The sequence below is a fragment of the Schistocerca americana genome, chromosome 6, assembly GCF_021461395.2.
Source record: "Schistocerca americana isolate TAMUIC-IGC-003095 chromosome 6, iqSchAmer2.1, whole genome shotgun sequence".
In the NCBI taxonomy this organism is placed as follows: Eukaryota; Metazoa; Arthropoda; class Insecta; order Orthoptera; family Acrididae; genus Schistocerca; species Schistocerca americana.
The window spans coordinates 242,060,134-242,079,602 of record NC_060124.1 but is presented as its reverse complement, the minus strand read 5'-3'; positions in this window follow the sequence as shown (position 1 = coordinate 242,079,602).

The following is a 19,469-nucleotide window of genomic DNA, read 5'->3' as shown; positions in this document are numbered from 1 at the left end:
TATGCAATGTCTTGTTCAACTGAAGTATTGTAAATCACAACGAATAGCACGTAATTCATTCAAGGAAGATCGAACTAAACTGCGTGACTAGCAGAAGTGAAACTAAAATGAAATACATAGGTGACAGGTGGTAGCATCAGATAACTTCTACAATCGTTCACCGAAACAACGCCATTTCACAGTAGTAAACCAAATTTCACTGGCTAATTTATGCAGCACTTCTGAACACGGATAAAAAGGTCGCTTTCGGTATTTTGTTGTAATTTTTCAAACCAGCACAAATGTTCCACAGCCTCTCTGTTAAGGCCCGGCGATTACCAGTTTAGTGAAAAACACGTTTGTTTTAAAATTGCGAGACACGATAGAAACAGTGACCGCGGAAGGAAACATACTATAACAATGGCGAAAGACAGTATCGACAAGGGCAAGTCAAAGACAGATAAGCACAGCGAAACTTAGAGGAAATAACGTAGAGCTAAGCTGTACCATTTTCGTGTAGCCTAATTAAGTGTAATTATGAAACTCACATGTCGAAACGTCTCACAGGAATAATAATTCCAACAAAAGGAGACTTTTATCGTTTACCATAAAACGTTAATTATAATAAGAAGACATACGACGCAGCTGGTAGGTAAAACTTGATGATCATGTTAGACGAGTTTGGATGGATGTTAAAATGAAGTGTTTAATCAAAGAAACTACAACTGCTTGTATATCACAAGGGAAATCATTGGTAGCTGGAACACGTAGGTGTTTGTATACAGACATCATCACTCTTGTTTGATATTACCCTTAAATATTTTATCAGGGAATGGACAAAGAAGGTAACAGAGACTACAGAACAGATATGGTAAGAGCACGAAATTTTAAAATAAGTGACTACATGGCATTAGCGTGTTGTGTGTCAAAACTAATAAATGATATAGAAACAGCAAAGATAAGACTGAGATGCTTCAAGAGTTCCTTGAAAATATGGGAATCAAAATACCTTATTACAAGACAGAAATAATGATACAGATCAAAGAAATCAGACACAAGTATTCCTGACCAAGTGGTGATTGATTAAGTTACTGCTCCAGCAGACTACACCGTATTGCGTTACTGGAAACAACGAAGGAGGTCAGGTATTCTGCTGAAACTGTATCAGAAAGATCCATCTCAGTTAAAGTAAAATTCTGGCACTAAAAGTCAGTCATAAAATTAGATTGTGTGCAGTATATTGAATGTTTCCCATTTATCGGCTAGATATTTAGAACTAAAGGGGGGAAAAATTCAATAACTTTGGGTCTAAAAGTGACGGATAAAAATGCAAATAAGGACCAAATAAGAGATGAAATTAGTAAACTGAAAAAGTTGTCTATATTCTTTAATAAGAGGAGACATAGACCCCATGTCAAAAAAATGTTACCATAGAGAACGGTTAAGGGAACCCTGGAGTACGCGTAAAGCTGCAAGAACCAAATTAACTGGCTGAAGAAGCTGAAGGAGGATTTGCAGAACAGAATGTAGGAATATCGTCTATGACTAAAGAGATTCTAAGATCGAACGCATTAGAGTAAGGTGAGAGCCTCTAAGCCTCAGATGCTTTCTGGGAAAAGAAGGTAAAGCTGGGCTAAGTTTTACAAGATACAAAAGAAATCGAAATTGAATTTTCGCTTTGAACAGGTGTGTGCGCGGATTTGAAACATATTGCCACACTAAAACTTCGTGAAATCCAAATTGAATTTTCACTTAGAAATGGAGTGTGTACTGACCTGAAACATCTTGCCACACTAGAACTGTGTGCCGCAACGAGATATGAACCGGGGCTTTCGCTTATCGTTGGGAGGTGCTCTAACTACTGAGCTGTCCAAATATGACTCACGACTTCGACTCTAACAGCTTGACGTCCGCTAGTGTGATCTTGACAAGAAATGACTGATACTTGATACTTAGCCTACCAGCTCCGTTCTGCAAACTTTGTCGAACACTTGATCGACATTAACATTTAGCTTAAGGAACCCTTTGTTGAGAACGATACAAACTTCAGTTCCTCAGAAAACAGTACAGTAAAATAGCTTACTTACTGTAGAACACTCGGAGCGAATGTTTCGGAGGAGGTACAACTATGTGACAGATGGGAAGCCACATACTGGTTATATATACGCCATCCTCAGCTTATCTATTACCTCACGCGTATCTTATGGCTGTTTCTTTACTGCAAGTGCAACGGTACGTGCGGTTTTTAGCAACTCGGTACACTACGTGACGTTCTGTGCTTTGTTGAGCACCACACAATTCTTCTGTACTGTCTATGCGCTTAGATAATTTATTTTCTTATCGTCACGGAGGAACAGGGAAGAAATGTTTTACACAGGAGTACATAAATCGCCTGATAGTTTACCATCTTAATTTGAATCACTGATAAATAAAAGGATACGTGTAAAATACGTTTTTACCTTTACCTGAACAGCGGAGATGCCACTTTTCATTAGCGTTCCTACTTCAGCAGGTTACAGCGTCTATTTCTGTTTCTGTCTATACCAGTAATATCATACATATATACGACCGTCTTTCTCTGATCTCGATCAGTCTTTGGATGATTCTCGCATCAAAACTAAATGAAACACTTGTAATTCAATACTCGTGATACACACTGATCGTAAAATTCCATTTTGTTACGTGCCTAATCTATAGTTTCGAAATCTTATTCCCTCGGCTGAAAGCACTTCCATAATTTTACTCTTTATTAGAAATTTTATTTATCTACTAAGTCAGTTTTCCCATCTTTTCTAAACAACAGAAACTCATAAACTTAAACTATTTTGTAACAAATTTCTGCTATTTTCTTTTTGGTAAATTACTTCAGTCATTTTAATGGTATTTTTGGCTTATATTCAAAGTTGTTCAGTCCCGTTCTTCCAGTAGGTGTTCACATGGTTATCGGCGCTGGAAACAGTACAGCTCAATCGGCAAGATGATGGTGGTACGCTCATTTTACATTACCATCTACCCATACCTATTACCCAGTTTAATCATTTCGGTACTTTATCTTCAAGGTTATTTAGCATGTAATTTTAAAAAATTTTAGCTCAGATTTTATCAGTGTATTTTGAACAACAGAGATCGGTTTTCACTACAGTTCTGAGAGTAACGAGTTAGTTTTTAATATTGCTTTTACTTACAGGAAGCTTCATTGTAAGGTTGAATGTTGTGTTGAAAGAGATCAGAATACACGTGAATGGAATGAAGGATTGCATGTGGTATAAGTGAAAAAGACTTAAAAATATGTTCATTAAAAAAGATAATAACTAACTTGTCACAAAACACGTAAATGTTCAGTACACCGAGATGCTTGTAATAATCAAATAGAAACATCTGGTTCCAACATACATTTACAAAGATCCCATAAGGAGGAGGAGGAGGATATTAGTGTTTAACGTCCCGTCGACAACGAGGTCATTAGAGACGGAGCGCAAGCTCGTGTTTGGGAAGGATGGGGAAGGAAATCGGCCGTGCCCTTTCAAAGGAACCATCCCGGCATTTGCCTGAAGCGATTTAGGGAAATCACGGAAAACCTAAATCAGGATGGCCGGAGACGGGATTGAACCGTCGTCCTCCCGATCCCATAACCATACTGATTTTTACAGATATCAGATGGTGGTATACTTGAGAAAAACTTCAACAGCTGTCGTCGCTAATTATAATTTTACTTTTTATGAGCGGTTACAGCGCATTTAAGTTGTCATTACCGTATATTATGCAGAATTGTAATGTATTCTCGTATTTGCATAAGACACATCTAAGCACCTTAGATTTACCAAGACTGGCCATCAAATATAAAATTATAAATTTCATATGAGAGTAGTAACTTGTAAGTAGGTGTAAGAGTGTCCTTGTTACAAACGATCAAACTTTCTCTAATGGGTTTCAGTCACGACGCTATTTTGGGGAGCTATGCAGAAGCAGACTCAGTGAGACCAAGCACAGTTTTCAGCTTCTAACCTGATACACGGACAAACAGTAAAATAAGTAGTAGTATCTGCGAGCAGAAGACTGTAGATCCATTGATAGCTCCAAAGGCATCTTGTAGTGTCCAAGATTTTCTTCTAAAACTCAACTACAGCTTGTATCGGTGAAGTATGCCAACATTTGGCAGAGAATATGTAATCACTAGACATACTTCTTCTACCCTGGTATGACTCACAAATTTGGAGTGAATGGTCAAACAGTTACAATTTGTTACACTTACAGTAAATAATTACCCATATGAAGACAGAGGTAGTAAGATTTTATATAGTTATACATACGGAGTGCACATGTAGTGTAATGGTAACAACAGATTTCTATCTCCATAAAAAAAGCAAGAAGAAATTGGAATCATGTTTTTACAGTAATGAATTACAGAGGCGTCAGAGAAGTAAATCATATGAAACAGTGTACAGTAATAGGCATGATAAGAAACAATAATTATATGCATGCAGAATAAACTACAGAAAATTTTAATCCATTGAAATAAATATTTATGAATGTTCATCAATAAAATACACAAAAGTAGGGGGAGTAATGTAGAATGAGACGCATAAGGATTGTGATCAAACACAAGGAACAAATTCATGGGAATAGTGGCCACACACACAGATAAGGAGACTACACATACACAGGGTGTTTTTTTCGATCGTATACAAACTCTAGGAACTGATCGATGAAAGGATAAAGAAAAAATGGTCTAATGAACTTTTGTCCGGAAATGCACGGCTTCCATGCCAGAGACCATTTATTCAGTCATACATTGTTGCAGAGACTGCGGTCTAATACGCGCTGTATCATGCAGTCCCAGTTACAGTATATGTTGAAAATAGTTTCCATGTACCTCAATGCATGCGTGTACGCGCCGTAGCATGTTGTGTTTCACACGTTCACATCGGCCAGGCTACATTCGAACAGTGTCAAAGGCAGCATGAGTACGCTGCTCCAATGTGTCCACATCTGGAGTGGGCTCTGGATACACGATACTTTTGAGAAGACCACATAACCAGAAATCGCACGCCTTGAGATCCAGTGAACGAGCAGGTCATGCACCTGGACCCCCTCGTCTGATCTATCGACCAGGGAAGACTTGATTAACCCTTCGAATCATCAATGGTTCTTCTGTCAGCAGGAGAAGCAAGGTCACCCGCAAGAAACACCGATAATTCCAGACTGTTAGACCACGTGGAAGGAAGACTGGTCCCAAAATATGGTCGCCAGCTATCCAGGCCAACACATTGCGGCTGCATCGATGCTGATGATTCGCTGTCACCGTACCATGAGGGTTCTGCACACTATCCCACAGATGACTGTTATGAAGGCTGAAGATATCACTCAGCGTGAAATTGGCCTGATCTATGAATGGGATGGATGACACAAATCCCGAAATTGTGGTTGCCTGGTGAAGAAACCAGGGACAAAACTTCTCCCGTTGTGGAATGTCCGTCCCTGGTAAGCCCTGCACACGCTGTAAGTGGTAAGGGTAGTAACAATTGCCATTGAGAATGTTCCACATAGTCCTCTGACATGCCTACTACTGGTGGGCAAACTGCTTGGTTCTGACATGGCGCTTATTCTCCTCCAAGTCTGGTGTCCGAATATTTCGGGTACGTCCTTCATGATATCCTGCTTCTTGAAACTACCCTGTCTCATACAAATGACGAAACACTGTTGCAAACATTGAATGGTGTGGCTGCTGCGGCGAGCATAGGTCTCCTGATACGACCATCCTGCCCGCTGCCCATTGCCATTTACCTTTCCGTAAGTAAACATGTCGGCAAGCTCTCGATTCTAATATCGAACCATTGTCCACAACACTGTATCACATCCACTATAAGGTGAGTCAGCAAGAGGAGTGAATCGCGCTCAACATTACAAATTACAACGGTAGGAGAGGGCGCAAGGGCATGACGTATGTGCAGCAGTACCAACATCTAGGAGGGAACTCTGCCTATTGTAACTATGGTTGCATGGTACAGCGTATATGAGACCGCAGTCTCTAAGAAAGTGTGAGTGAATAAATGGCTTCTAGCATTGAAACCATGCATTTCCGGACATACGTTCATTAGAACTTTTTGTTCTGTAGCCCTTCATCGATCAATCCCTAGAGTTTGTACACGGTGGAAAAAATCATCCTGCATAATTAGGAAAAACGTGGGTTTGGGAGTAAGCAAGGTTCAAATCATAGAATAAGCATTCAGTCAAACTTCAGTCCATTATTATAATTAACATGATCAGTAATTAGGATGCTATCTAGTTATACTTCGTCCTTTGGTTTGTGCACCTCTTTATCATTTTATCCACAATTTCGTCCAACTTCCAAGAAATAAAACTGTTTATTTTACCTCACTGCTTCTTTCTGTCATATAATTTATACATTCTTACAATTTCATAGTATTTAGTTCCATTGCCTTACCCAACCGTTCGCCATCTTTGTCCTAGCTAACCATTTCTCTTACATGCCTTAGCTAATCGTATTTATCTGATTTTTATCCTACCTAGTCATTTCATCTCTAATTGATCTTTGTTACCATTTTTTGCTCATGTATATGTTGTACTACTTCCTTTCTGACCTTTATCTCTTTGCTTCCTCCGTATATATCTTTTATCACTTATGAGAGCTCATTACAGTACTGACTTAACATAATTGTTATAGTAAGGGTGCCACTTCCTACAGTAACAATTTATCCAGAGAATATGCATTATGAAGAAACGCAATAAGTGACATAACTGTAAGAGGAAAATTCAACCTGAAAATTTCTTAAGTTAAACTAAGCATATTATTATGTTACATCATGTGTAAATACAAGAAGATAGGTGGTCTGAAATATCACACATGTTAGTGGAAAAACATGCATACAAGAATCTTATCCTACGCCATGGTAAAAAGAAAAAGGCTGAAAAGAAAAAAAAACTGCATTAGTATCCCACAGTCTTCCACTGTCTAATTTCTTTTATTGCTTTTTCCCTATTCTAATTATACTGTCTATCCACGTCACACCTCGTGAGCCATGAATTTCAACCTCACTTCCAATATTTCCTAAACACCTAGACCGGTGGACATTATTGTTATGACATCGTTTGATACATGTGTAAAGTTTGTCAGACAAAGAAAAGGCAGATTAGTTCAGCAGAATTCAGTAGAAGTTGAATTTTGGGTGCATGAAGCTACACTCAAATTAGAAAAATAGATACTACCACAAACACAAGAAACAAAATCTTCAGTTTGGTGCCGTATGCTAAAAGCGTGTGTTATAGTACAGACTAGCAATCAATGCTGAGTCAGATCTTCGTAAAATATTTTTCGTGTATAAATGGAGACAAATACGTACATATCTCGAATTACTGTAAAATTTGCATAAATGTTACAGGTTGTGTTGTTCCGAGGAAAAAAATTCCACTTTATGTTTAGTGAAAGGCTGAATAAATTTCACATGCGTTCTTACAAAACCCATTTCATTTCTCATTTCACCAACTATCGATAACCCTTAAAAATTACATTATTTCAGAGATAACGTCTTTAGTTAGTGGAATAATACGGCAGATAATGAAGTGTTGTATTAGAACACCATAACAAAACATTCTCCTCTTTGCGTGTCATCATTTGCCAAAATCTCATTTCGGCATCTCAGACCATTTATGGAATATGAGGAATGTTTTGGATATTCCACTCTGGCTTTATCGCTGCCACTCTCAATCGCAAAAGAATGTGCTCGTTTTCCCCAGACTGGTGACAAAAATGAAGACACATTCGATATGTTAGCTACATATCATACGCAGCAGCATGTTATGTAATATGCACCAAACGCAAAATCAGAGCGATCACTGTTTATCATTGTAAACTTTTTCCAATTCCGCCCAGTGTCCTACTTCCATGCAGATATCTTAAAAACTATGACCATTAGAGAAATTATGGGCACATCATTATGAAGCTTACACATAAATCCGTAAGTAACGGAAAAAAGAAACTGTTTCACCGACTAGCTTGCGTAAAATCGGCTGAGAAAGATTTCAGGGCATACGCTTAGATTCTATGATCCCCGTTTGGCCGAATGGGGCACGCACTTTTACGTCTCCCGCTCCGAAAAAACGAGTAGACACGCCCAGCTCTTTGGTTGCAAACTGGTCACGGCGCTTTGGACACCGTATCCCGCACGGGCTCTACTCTTTTATATTCATTAATTACGTGTAATATTTACCAGTTAACATAAAGCTGTTTCAGAAGGAACAGTAAATACTTTAGGAGATGGTAGTACATGATGTTGTTGTTGTGGTCTTCAGTCCTGAGATTGGTTTGATGCAGCTCTCCATGCTATTCTATCCTGTGTAAGCTTCTTCATCTCCCAGTACCTACCGCAACCAACATCCTTCTGAATCTGTTTAGTGTATTCATCTCTTGGTCTCCCTCCACGATTTTGACCCTCCACGCTGCCTTCCAATACTAAATTGGTGATCCCTTGATGTCTCAGAACATGTCCTACCAATCGATCCCTTCTTCTAGTCAAGTTGTGCCACAAACTTCTCTTCTCCCCAATCCTATTCAATACCTCCTCATTAGTTATATGATCTACCCATCTAATCTTCAGCATTCTTCTGTAGCACCACATTTCTTAATCTTCTATTCTCTTCCTGTCCAAACTAGTTATCGTCCATGTTTCCACACATAGCTACGCTCCATACAAATACTTTCAGAAACGACTTCCTGACACTTAAATCTACATTCGATGTTAACAAATTTCTCTTCTTCAGAAACGCTTTCCTTGCCATTGCCAGTCTACTTTTGACATCCTCTCTACTTCGACCATCATCAGTTATTTTACTCCCCAAATAGCAAAACTCCTTTACTACTTTAAGTGTCTCATTTCCTTATCTAATTCCCTCAGCATCACCCGACTTAATTCTACTACATTCCATTGTCCTCGTTTTGCTTTTGTTGATGTTCATCTTACACCCTCCTTTCATGACACTGTCCATTCCTTTCAACTGCTCTTCCAAAGCCTTTGCTGTCTCTGACAGAATTACAAGGTTATCGGCGAACCTCAAACTTTTCATTTCTTCTCCATGGATTTTAATACCTACTCCGAATTTTTCTTTTGTTTCCTTTACTGCTTGCTCAATATACAGATTGAATAACATTGGGGAGAGGCTACAACCCTGTCTCACTCCCTTCCCAACCAATGCTTCCCTTTCATGTCCCTCGACTCTTATAATTGCCATCTGGTTTCTGTACAAATTGTAAATAGCCTTTCGCTCCCTGTATTTTACCCCTGCCACCTTCAGAATTTGAAAGAGTGTATTCCAGTCAACATTGTCAAAAGCTTTCTCTAAGTCTACAAATGCTGGAAACGTAGGTTAGCCTTTCCTTAATCTAGCTTCTAAGATAAGTCGCAGTGTCAGTATTGCCTGACGTGTTCCAATACTTCTACGGAATCAAAACTGATCATCCCCGAGGTCGGCTTCTACAAGTTTTCCCATTCGTCTGTAAAGAATTCGCGTTAGTATTTTGCATGCGTGACTTATTAAACTGATAGTTCGGTAATTTTCACATCTGTCAGCACCTGCTTTCTTTGGGACTGGTATTATTATATTCTTCTTGAAGTCTGAGGGTATTTCGCCTGTCTCATACACCTTGCTCACCAAATGGTAGAATTTTGTCAGGAATGGCTCTCCCAAGACTGTCAGTAGTTCTAATGGAATGTTGTCTACTCCTGGGGCCTTGTTTCGACTCAGGTCTTTCAGTCCTCTGTCAAACTCTTCACGTAGTAGCGTATCTCCCATTTCATCTTCATCTACATCCTCTTCCATTTCCATAATATTGTCCTCAAGTACATTGCCCTTGTATAGACCCTCTACATACTCCCTCCACTTTTCTGCTTTCCCTTCTTTGCTTATAACTGGGTTTCCATCTCAGCTATTGATATTCATACATGTGGTTCTCTTTTCTCCAAATGTCTCTTTAATTTTCCTGTAGGCAGTATCTTACCCCTAGTGAGATAAGCCTCTACATCCTTACATTAGTCCTCTAGTCATCCCTGCTTAGCCATTTTCACTTCCTGTCGATCTCATTTTTGAGACGCTTGTATTCCTTTATGTCTGCTTCATTTACTGCATTTTTATATTTTCTCCTTTCATCAATTAAATTTAATATTTCTTCTGTTACCCAAGGATTTCTTCTAGCCCTCGTCTTTTTTACCAACTATATCCTCTGCTGCCTTCACTATTTCATTCCTCAAAGCTACCCATTCTTCTTCTACTGTATTTCTTTCCCCCATTCCTGTCAATTGTTCCCTTATGCTCTCCCTGAAACTCTGTACAACCTCTGGTTCTTTCAGTTTATCCAGGTCCCATCTCCTTAAATTACCACCTTTTTGCAGTTTCTTCAGTTTTAATCTGCAGTTAATAACCAATAGATTGTGGTCAGAGTCCACATCTACCCTGGAAATGTCTTACAATTTAAAACCTGGTTCCTAAATCTCGGTCTTACCGTTATATAATCCATCTGAAACCTGTCAGTATCTCCAGGCTTCTTCCATGTATACAACATGGTAGTACATACTAATTCAAATTAAATATTTCAAAAAGATGCGTCCGACTTCCATTGTCTAAAGAGGTACAACGACTTACAGAGATAAGCTTTCATTTCACATGCCATTACCACAGTAGTTATGGTTATATTATTTTATTGTTTGTCATTTTTGTTTTGAATACTTCATGTGATACGCGTCATTTTTCTTATGTCAAAAACGGTGAGTACTTTTTTTATCGAAATTTGCTGTTAATCATTAATTCATTGTGTTTATCCCTGTATTTTTGGAGGGGAGATCGAGGGGGACATGGGCGAGGCCGACCCGAAAAATGTTAAACACTCGGCGTCTCGTGGGAACGACAAATCACTTGCGAATCCTTCCATTCCCGCAGCAGCAACAATTAGCTGCTCAATAAAACAGTTGTTTCTCGAACCTACTGAGAGTGTTACATCAATAAATATTTAAATTATGCCTTTAGCCAGAGATCAGTTACTAAGTAACTTGTGTCCAGACAGCATAGGCAATACCTTGTACATATGTAAACGGAGATATGTTGTAAAAAATATAATTATTTGCGAACTAGACACAAATAAGGGAAGTAGCACTACAGTACCAAAATCCACGACAAGCTGTAGACTGTGTAGTACATTTAAAACTAACTAGACACAAATAAGGGAAGTAGCACTACAGTACCAAAATCCACGACAAGCTGTAGACTGTGTAGTACATTTAAAGCTACCAGCATGCACAACTGATAGCTTCATGTGAGAAAGAAAATCAACAAAAAAGCCCCTTATGATAGCACAAAAAGTGCTGAAACCCCTCTGAGTGAAACCAAAACTGTAAAACGGTGTGTTGAACAACTGAACAAAGTGGAATTCCTCTCCAGGTTTTCTTATCATGGACAGAAGAAAGATGAACAGGCCCATTCACAACTGGAGGTTGAATTTTCACCATACCCAATAAACGTAGGTTACCAAATGGTATATTCCAACTTGATAATGCAACACCCACTCACTGAGTTCACATCAATAACGCCTTGATGAATGTACGGATCGTTGACTTACGTATTCAGTCTCTTGATTTGTCACTCAAAAAACATACCTAGGATGCAGTAGCGGGACGTATGATTTTATAGTAGCCTCCATTCATTAATCGACAAAGCATGTGTTTCATGGATTGCAGGAAATTCCCCAAGATAGCATTTGAATGCAGTTTCACTCTATGCCACATCTAACACAAGATTGTATTTATACCTGTACACGATCGCACATCATTCTGGTACTGATACAGATTCCAGTTCTGAATCTTACGAAAGTTTAATGAAACATATCCGTTACATGATGAACATATCCACAAGTTTTGGTATGTGTATAAGACTATTTCCATTTCTATCACTGTATTTGATGCATTATTTTCTCTCTGTGGATCGTTATTGTGGTTGCCGTTATCACACTAAACGTGCAGTGGGATCAAAACTGTAATACACTGTCTCAGTAAAAACTGTAGGATGTTTACATAACTATATTTACATCACTTTTATTCCCATTCGTAACTGTGTACCAACTGAGAGGCTGTTTCAAGGGTGTCCGGCAGTATAAAGAGCCGGTCTACAAGAGGTTATGGTATGGACATTATATAACATAAGTATCTCTGTAATTTAAATTTTTTCCCCAATGACGAGTTGCCACAGAATATGAGGAGCTTTCCTTCACCGTAGGTTAGAGAAAGTCGTGAGCGTAAGTTGGAACGGATTGTAGCGTCTGGCAGTGAATTACGTAAGAAGCTCATTGACACAGAACAATCTGAAACTGAATTTCTATTGCACCTTTGGGGTATGCAAACAACTCAGCCGAGGCCTCACACAGGAGTGTGTCGACCCTTAGCCAGGATTTTCGAAGCATAAAACTCTGTAATATACGAAGTAAACTCTTTTAGATTAACTGATCTTGATATTTGAATGACTTGCCTATTGACAGCATTTTAACCGGAAATGTATAGGCGAACATCACAATGACGAAGGTAATTCAAGAATTTAAAGTAATTGTATGTTGTTTTCACTGTGGTAATTTCTATTTATATTACAGCAAAGGTTGGTGAATAACGTCCGTTGTCGTCCTGTGTTTCGACGTTGCAATTTTGGGTAAATATTTGAGGGTCTTTGTAATTTTTGTAATAATCTCGTTGTATTTCGTGGAGTGTCTGGATTACGAATTTGGTAACTGAGGGGAAGCGATTGCTTTACATCAGTTTTTGGTTATGTCAGTCTTAAAGCGTGCTCAGGCACGTAGTTTATACAAGATGAGTACAGTGGATAGGGATGAAGCAACTCTATCAAGAAGTGTCAATCGTGAACTTGATATGGAAATCGTGGAAGACAGTTCTCAGAGTACTGGGGTTAGAGAAAGTCGTGAGCGTAATTTGGAACGGATTGTAGCGTCTGGCAGTGAATTAAATGACAAGCTCATTGACACAGAACAATCTGAAACTGAATTTATATACGAGTAGAATGACGCTACTTCAGAGGCAACAGGAAACTCTATTGCTGTATGGGAACAAATTGTAGAAATCCTTGTGCTAGCCACATATCAGTTGACCAAAATCCGCTTTTCGCTTTGCAGTGATTATCAGATCCAACAAGCACAACTGCAACACGTATGCGCGTAGTTAATACACAAACTATTACAATCACTTTCACAATCTTGAACAAGGTTCTTTCCCGTAACTGTGAGTCGGCAATTAATAAAGTATGCAGCTAGCATGTTGCGAGCATTTACTTATTTTTTAATTTGATCCTCGTTTCGAAGCTGGTAAGAATATCTTCTGCAGAAGAGTTACAGAAATATTTTTTCATAATGATAAATAATATTTGGCTCTCAGTTGTGAATATAAAGTGACTATAATTTCTAATTTGAAAATAAAAACTGTTACTTACTTGGATTTCATTATGTAGAACAGATTCCATCCATCATGAACTGAGGCGCTGAAGCCATTACGGAAAGAGTGAATAAATATCCAATTACAATGAGAAATTAAGCTGGGTGTGGCTATCGTGGCTTTCGATGTATTTTAAATTATGAGTTCTAATGAGTTTATAATCACAACTGGCCGCCTGATACACGTCATTGTCAAAAAAAATTATTTTTTTAAAATTCTGCAGACACTTGGCTGGAGATTACTTTACGTCGATATTGCGTGCTTTTTCAGAAATAAAGTATAACTATGTATAACAGACAAACAAAAGCCTTTTATTTACGTTCTGCTATGGCCCCCATACACACAGAACATAACCATAACTTTTGAAAATTTTACCTGTTGTAGTAGAACAAACATGAATAGAACGTCAGATGTCCGTCATAATTTGGGGCTAGCCCATCCCCACTTGTGCCACAGATAACAACATCCGCGGTTTCGTGTTCGAATCTGGGTCGTGATCCTCCATTGACTTTTGGGAGGAACTACTCCTTGTACCAGTATGGAAGCATTTGGCCTTGTTCTGTTCGAATTCCAATTCTTCCATTAATGTCTTGGGAGATCGATTGTTTGTGTCATCATGGAAACATACGAGACATTTGTTGACTATTGATGACTGCTCCCACTGCATATTCCACGACTGGTTGACACTGGAAAAAGGAGCCATAAACTTTATTTGCTGTGTTCATCTACAGCTCGCTTGATTTCGAGCTTTGCGTTCTGCATTTGTAATATCACGATGAATGGGTATCTGAAGATTCTAGAAAATATTGTACCAGTCCTCAAGAGCTTCTCATCTTCTGAGAGCTGAAGGTTGGATATTCCTAAGAACAGAAAGCAAAAGGGTATTTGTATTCCGAGTACATCACGTAATTATTATCATTTCCTGACTGAGCTACAGTCTGTCTTCTCAGTGTGAGCACTATTGATCCTGGCCGAACAGCAGTACTCAACACCAATAATAGGAATGAGGCTGTGATTCTTAATACGTGAGCATTAGCTTATCTTTAGGTACCAATGAAGAGGAAGTTAATATGAGAGGTGATGCCTGAAAGTTAAAGTAAGTCCTAGGTATTATGGTGAACTCCAGTGAGGCAAGATATGACCTCTGATCTGACTTCTGATCTGTTTGATAAGTGAAAAGCAGGTATCATTTTTCTCTGCGGATTTAGGCGGAGGCACCAGTTCTTGCAGAATACCTCCAAGGTTTCCGCACAAGTGGATAAAGTAGTTTCATCATCATTTTCAGTTTCAAAATAAGTCCTCTTAGCTAAACAGCTGATAGATGAAAAAAGGGAATCACACTTAATGACTTCTCATACGGTCCTCCAACCTACTGTGTAGGTCGGTGACGTGTTAGTCTCTCAAGACTGTAAAGCATTATCACAGCTCAACCACCTGCGTGAGACGTATTCCTGTGTGTGTGTGTGTGTGTGTTGACATGGCTTCTACTGAGCTTGACTGACACTAAATGAAACTTTCTGCGCATCGTAGGAGAAATTATGCTCACGTACTAGATGACGTCATGACAGACACTCCCTAGGAATGGGACAAGTTTGATAGGAAATGTCTCATCCACAAGGGGTACAGCGCGACTAGGACGATCCAAGCAAGTTAGAATACTAACGTATGGAACAATACGGTGTTAAATGTTACTTAGGAGCTTATTTCACAGATGTGCGTAGTCTGCCTTTAGATTCGTTGGTTTCCTTCTCAATGCACATGCACACGCTAAACTATTTCTGAGTGGATTAGGTACAGGGTGACAGTTTATTAATGACCACATTTAAATTTGGTCTAATTTTATTTGTGTTTAACTTTCAGCAACGAAGTCGAAATAGTAAGTATTGCAGTAATCAAGAGTTCTGAATCCCAATTCGGGCCTGATAGAAACTTTCATTTGTCTCTGTAAGCTCACTCCAGAGCAGGTTCGATATTTCTAAGCTAATTTCGTGATCATCGTTGTATGCGGTCTCATAATTTTTTCATCTGTATTTATCCCATTTGGTGCGAATCATTAAATTTAGTTCAGTTTATGTTTTATCCTCGCTTCAGTTGCAGGCAACCGTTACTAGCATCTGTGAGTAAACTTTGAAAAATAACAGTGACGTCACTGGCAATGATGTTGCCTTGTAACCATTCTTCTCACCTATAATAAAATCGTCGAAAACTGTTGCATAAATACATTATTAAAAAATTAAAACCACTTGAACCTCTGGGACCCAAATCTAGACATAAATTTTAAATGTAATAAAAAAATGCCACAATGCGCCAAACAATCTCATTTGTAGAAAGGGAACGAGTAATTCTCATTTCGACTAAAGAGGTAGCTTCTGGTATATAATTAATTTTTATATTTTTGGGACAACTCACTGCAAGTTAGACAGTATACTGGGTTTACAAATGAAATATTTTTCTACTAATATACGGATACTTGCTGGGTATATGTATAACGAGGTTTGTAACATAATATAAGTCTACAATAACATTTAATAAATGTCACTCAATTAGACATAGATTCGGTCTATCGAGTATAAGGAATTAACAAGCAAAAATGATGTCCATTTCGTTTTAAAGCAGCATTATTATGTGTCAGTACCACGAATATACGACAGATATGATCAAATAATTATATGGTCGCGTAGTTTGTTCCTCTGTATACAGCAGTAAGCTTAAGGCAGAGAAGGTATTTTTGCTATTAGAGTTATATATGTAGATGGTACTATTATTTAGAAAGTGTGACTCGTAAGTCACAAGAAACCGTTCGATAGTGATCCCAAAACATTATCCCAGACCCTTTTATTGTGCAACGTATACTTTATGTATATGTACGGAATCGTCAAAGGAAATCAACCCTCACGATATTAATGAATGGAATAATGCAGGATGAGCAAAATTTCGGCACCTTTCGACACCAAAATCAGTATTTACAAGTAGAGGGGATTTGCTATCAAAATAAGTATTTGCAACTAGATGAGATGTTTCTAATTTGAGGAGTTGGAGAAAATCTATAGAATTATTTCAACTTCAGTTTCTTTTCTAAATGCATTCACTGCATTTTAATAATTCACATTTCATTATCGCCGAATTCAGTTGTTAAAGATGTTATATCTTGCCTTGCCTAGAATAAAGGGAACTGTGTTTCTTGCAAGTTAGAATGTAAGTCGTTTACTGAGAATCAATCAAATAACACTCTCAGTATTTCGTTGTTCTTATGTTCCTAAATATATTTTCAGCTTCATTATAGTGGTAGCATTATCACTAATGAGATTATTTTTGCTTTGACACTGTAAGATGGAAGGCCTCATTAATGGACTGTGTGGGACACCGGTGGTAATTGTAACCAGTCAAATGGGGACTCATTATGAAAACAACATTATTTGTCTAACATCAATCGTCGGTTTGTGTCTGTTAAATATGAACCATGTATTCAATGTGTCTGTAAAGCCATAAACTATAAAATTTTCCAGAAAAATGTTGCACTCTGCAAATAATAAAAATTCCCGGTGTATTAAAACGTTGTTAATCTTTTAATTCAATGACGGTGAGTTGTTGGATAAAGGCACTAGCAGATTCGAAATTTTTATAAATTAACGGAAGTGACAAATCCCTCCTGTGCACTGTTACGGTACAGGTTACAGCTTTATGTAAACTTGTGAACCCAAGTTATGTTAACAACTTCAGTTACGTACTAACAGCAACAAACGAGTACTGTACTCTGAACGCAGACGACGCTGTGAGGGCGCTATCAGTGTTCCGTGTGTAATGGGAGATGACGAACTGCACTATCTCGGACTGGCCTGCAGGGACCTCCTTGTTATTGCACAAGACACGTCTGCAGGCCAGTTAATTTCAGTTTACGGAATCCTGCGAGATAACATCCCCGGCGGCAGTATTTTAAGAAGCTCTAGCCCGGAGTCCACCTCAGTCCTCATCCGGTTCTGACTGCTCCGGTATTACGTCTCGTCGATCTAGGTGAGCAAAGGGGGAGAGGAATATTTCACTTCAGCAGGGGAGAGAGTTTGTCCACTTTTCAGACTTTATTCTCTAGCAAGCCCTGTGATAGAAGTTTAATACAATCTCTTTTTCATTTTCAAATTATGGCGTCTGCTTCTTATGTGCTGCAGTCTTTTTCTGAATTTGCGACAATAACTCCACAAAATTAAAGTCTTACTAAAAGTGAAGGCATGTTCCTAGGTGCAACATGATCGTGTACCTAGGAACAAATATTCGACTGTAGTTTAAAAAGCGTTTCAGTCAAGAAAATCCCGTCAATACTGCACTTAAAAGTCTACCTGTTACGTTTCTACAATACTGCACACGGATAATCAGGAAATGAAATCACTTTAAACGGAAGTATTATTGAAAACGAGGTACAAATTAAATAAATTTTGAAACAGAAACTATTTAGAACTAACACAAAATTACATTTTGAAGACAGGTATAATCGTTGAGACATAAAGAAATTTAGTTCATTTGCAATTAACATATGTTGCACGCAAAATGATCTTTTTTCCTGTTTCATGGTACAAGATGGTACTAAAAATGTAAATGTCGTGTGACTAGGGCCTCCCGTCGGGTAGACCGTTCGCGGAGTGCAGGTCTTTCGAGTTGGCGCCACTTCGGCGACCTGCATGTCGATGGGGATGAAATGATGATGACTAGCACAACACAACACCCAATCCAAGAGCGGAGAAAATCTCCCACCCAGCCGGGAATCGAATCTGGGGCCTTAGGATTAACATTCTGTCTCGCTGACCACTTTTTTTTCCATTTTGTTTGTTGTTGATCGTTGTGTTTGGTCGTTGCGGATGTCACATTATTTCGGTTCAAGTTCGTTTGTTGATCCTTCCACTCAGTTTTTTATTACAGAGGCCAACCGGCTCTCTGACCCAACACGCTGAGCTACCGTGTCGGCTCCCATTTTGTTCGTTGTATCTGCTCGGGGCGGACGTCGAAATACACCCATTTCAGTTCGTTGTTGATCCATTAACTCAGTTTTTTTTATTACAGAGGGCAGACCACTCAGCTATCGGTGGCGGACAACATCGTACATAACTAGCTTAACTATCCACTTGTTATGAGATTAGTTCTAAAACATGTAGCATTTTACTCACAATAGCATCCTCTATTCGAAAAACTATGTATTCCAATTAGCTTTAATATATCATACGGCATTTAAATGTGTACAAAGCGAAATTTGTTACAGATGCTGCGCATCACGTCTAACAACAACAAAACCTGTCGCGAAAGCATAAACTGCTTTCCTGCAGTTTCTAGTGCGCATTCCTTCATGCGATTCTAAAATCAGTCACTAGACTGATGTACCGACCGAAACCTGTGGTGTTTTCTTGTCCAGTTTATTCTCAGACAGATTTAGGTGTTACTGAAGTAGCCACCTGGAGCAATGTTAATATAACATATTATTTTATTTGGCCTTCAGGATCACTGATCATCTGGTCAAGAAGTCTTCTTTTCTTTCAGAATATCTATTAATTCTTTAGCTCATTCTGGTCCTCCTTGGTTCATTACCCTTAATTTTTACCCTGCAGTCTGTCCACTTCTAATCTTGCTCCGTTTTATTTTTACTCCCTTTTATTTCCTATTAATATTACATTCGTATGCTCCATACGTCTATCAAGTTTCGTTTCGTGTATTTTTAGTCAACACGTTGTAGTCTTTTCTCATGATGTACATTGAAACCTCCTTTTTCCGTATATTCCTGCAAACCGTTTCTTTACTCTCATAAAACTCCTGCTTCGATCTATATATCAAAACTTCCGCTAATTTTTTGTGTCCCTTTTCTTCACAAATTTTTTGTACCACCTTCTTCAACAGGATACACTTTCTCTTGTTATTGGTGGTCATGTTGTTGTTGTGGTCTTTAGTCAAAAGGCTCTTTACGCTATTCAATCCTAAGCATGCCTCATATTTTCTGCGTCACTACTACTACCTACTAGT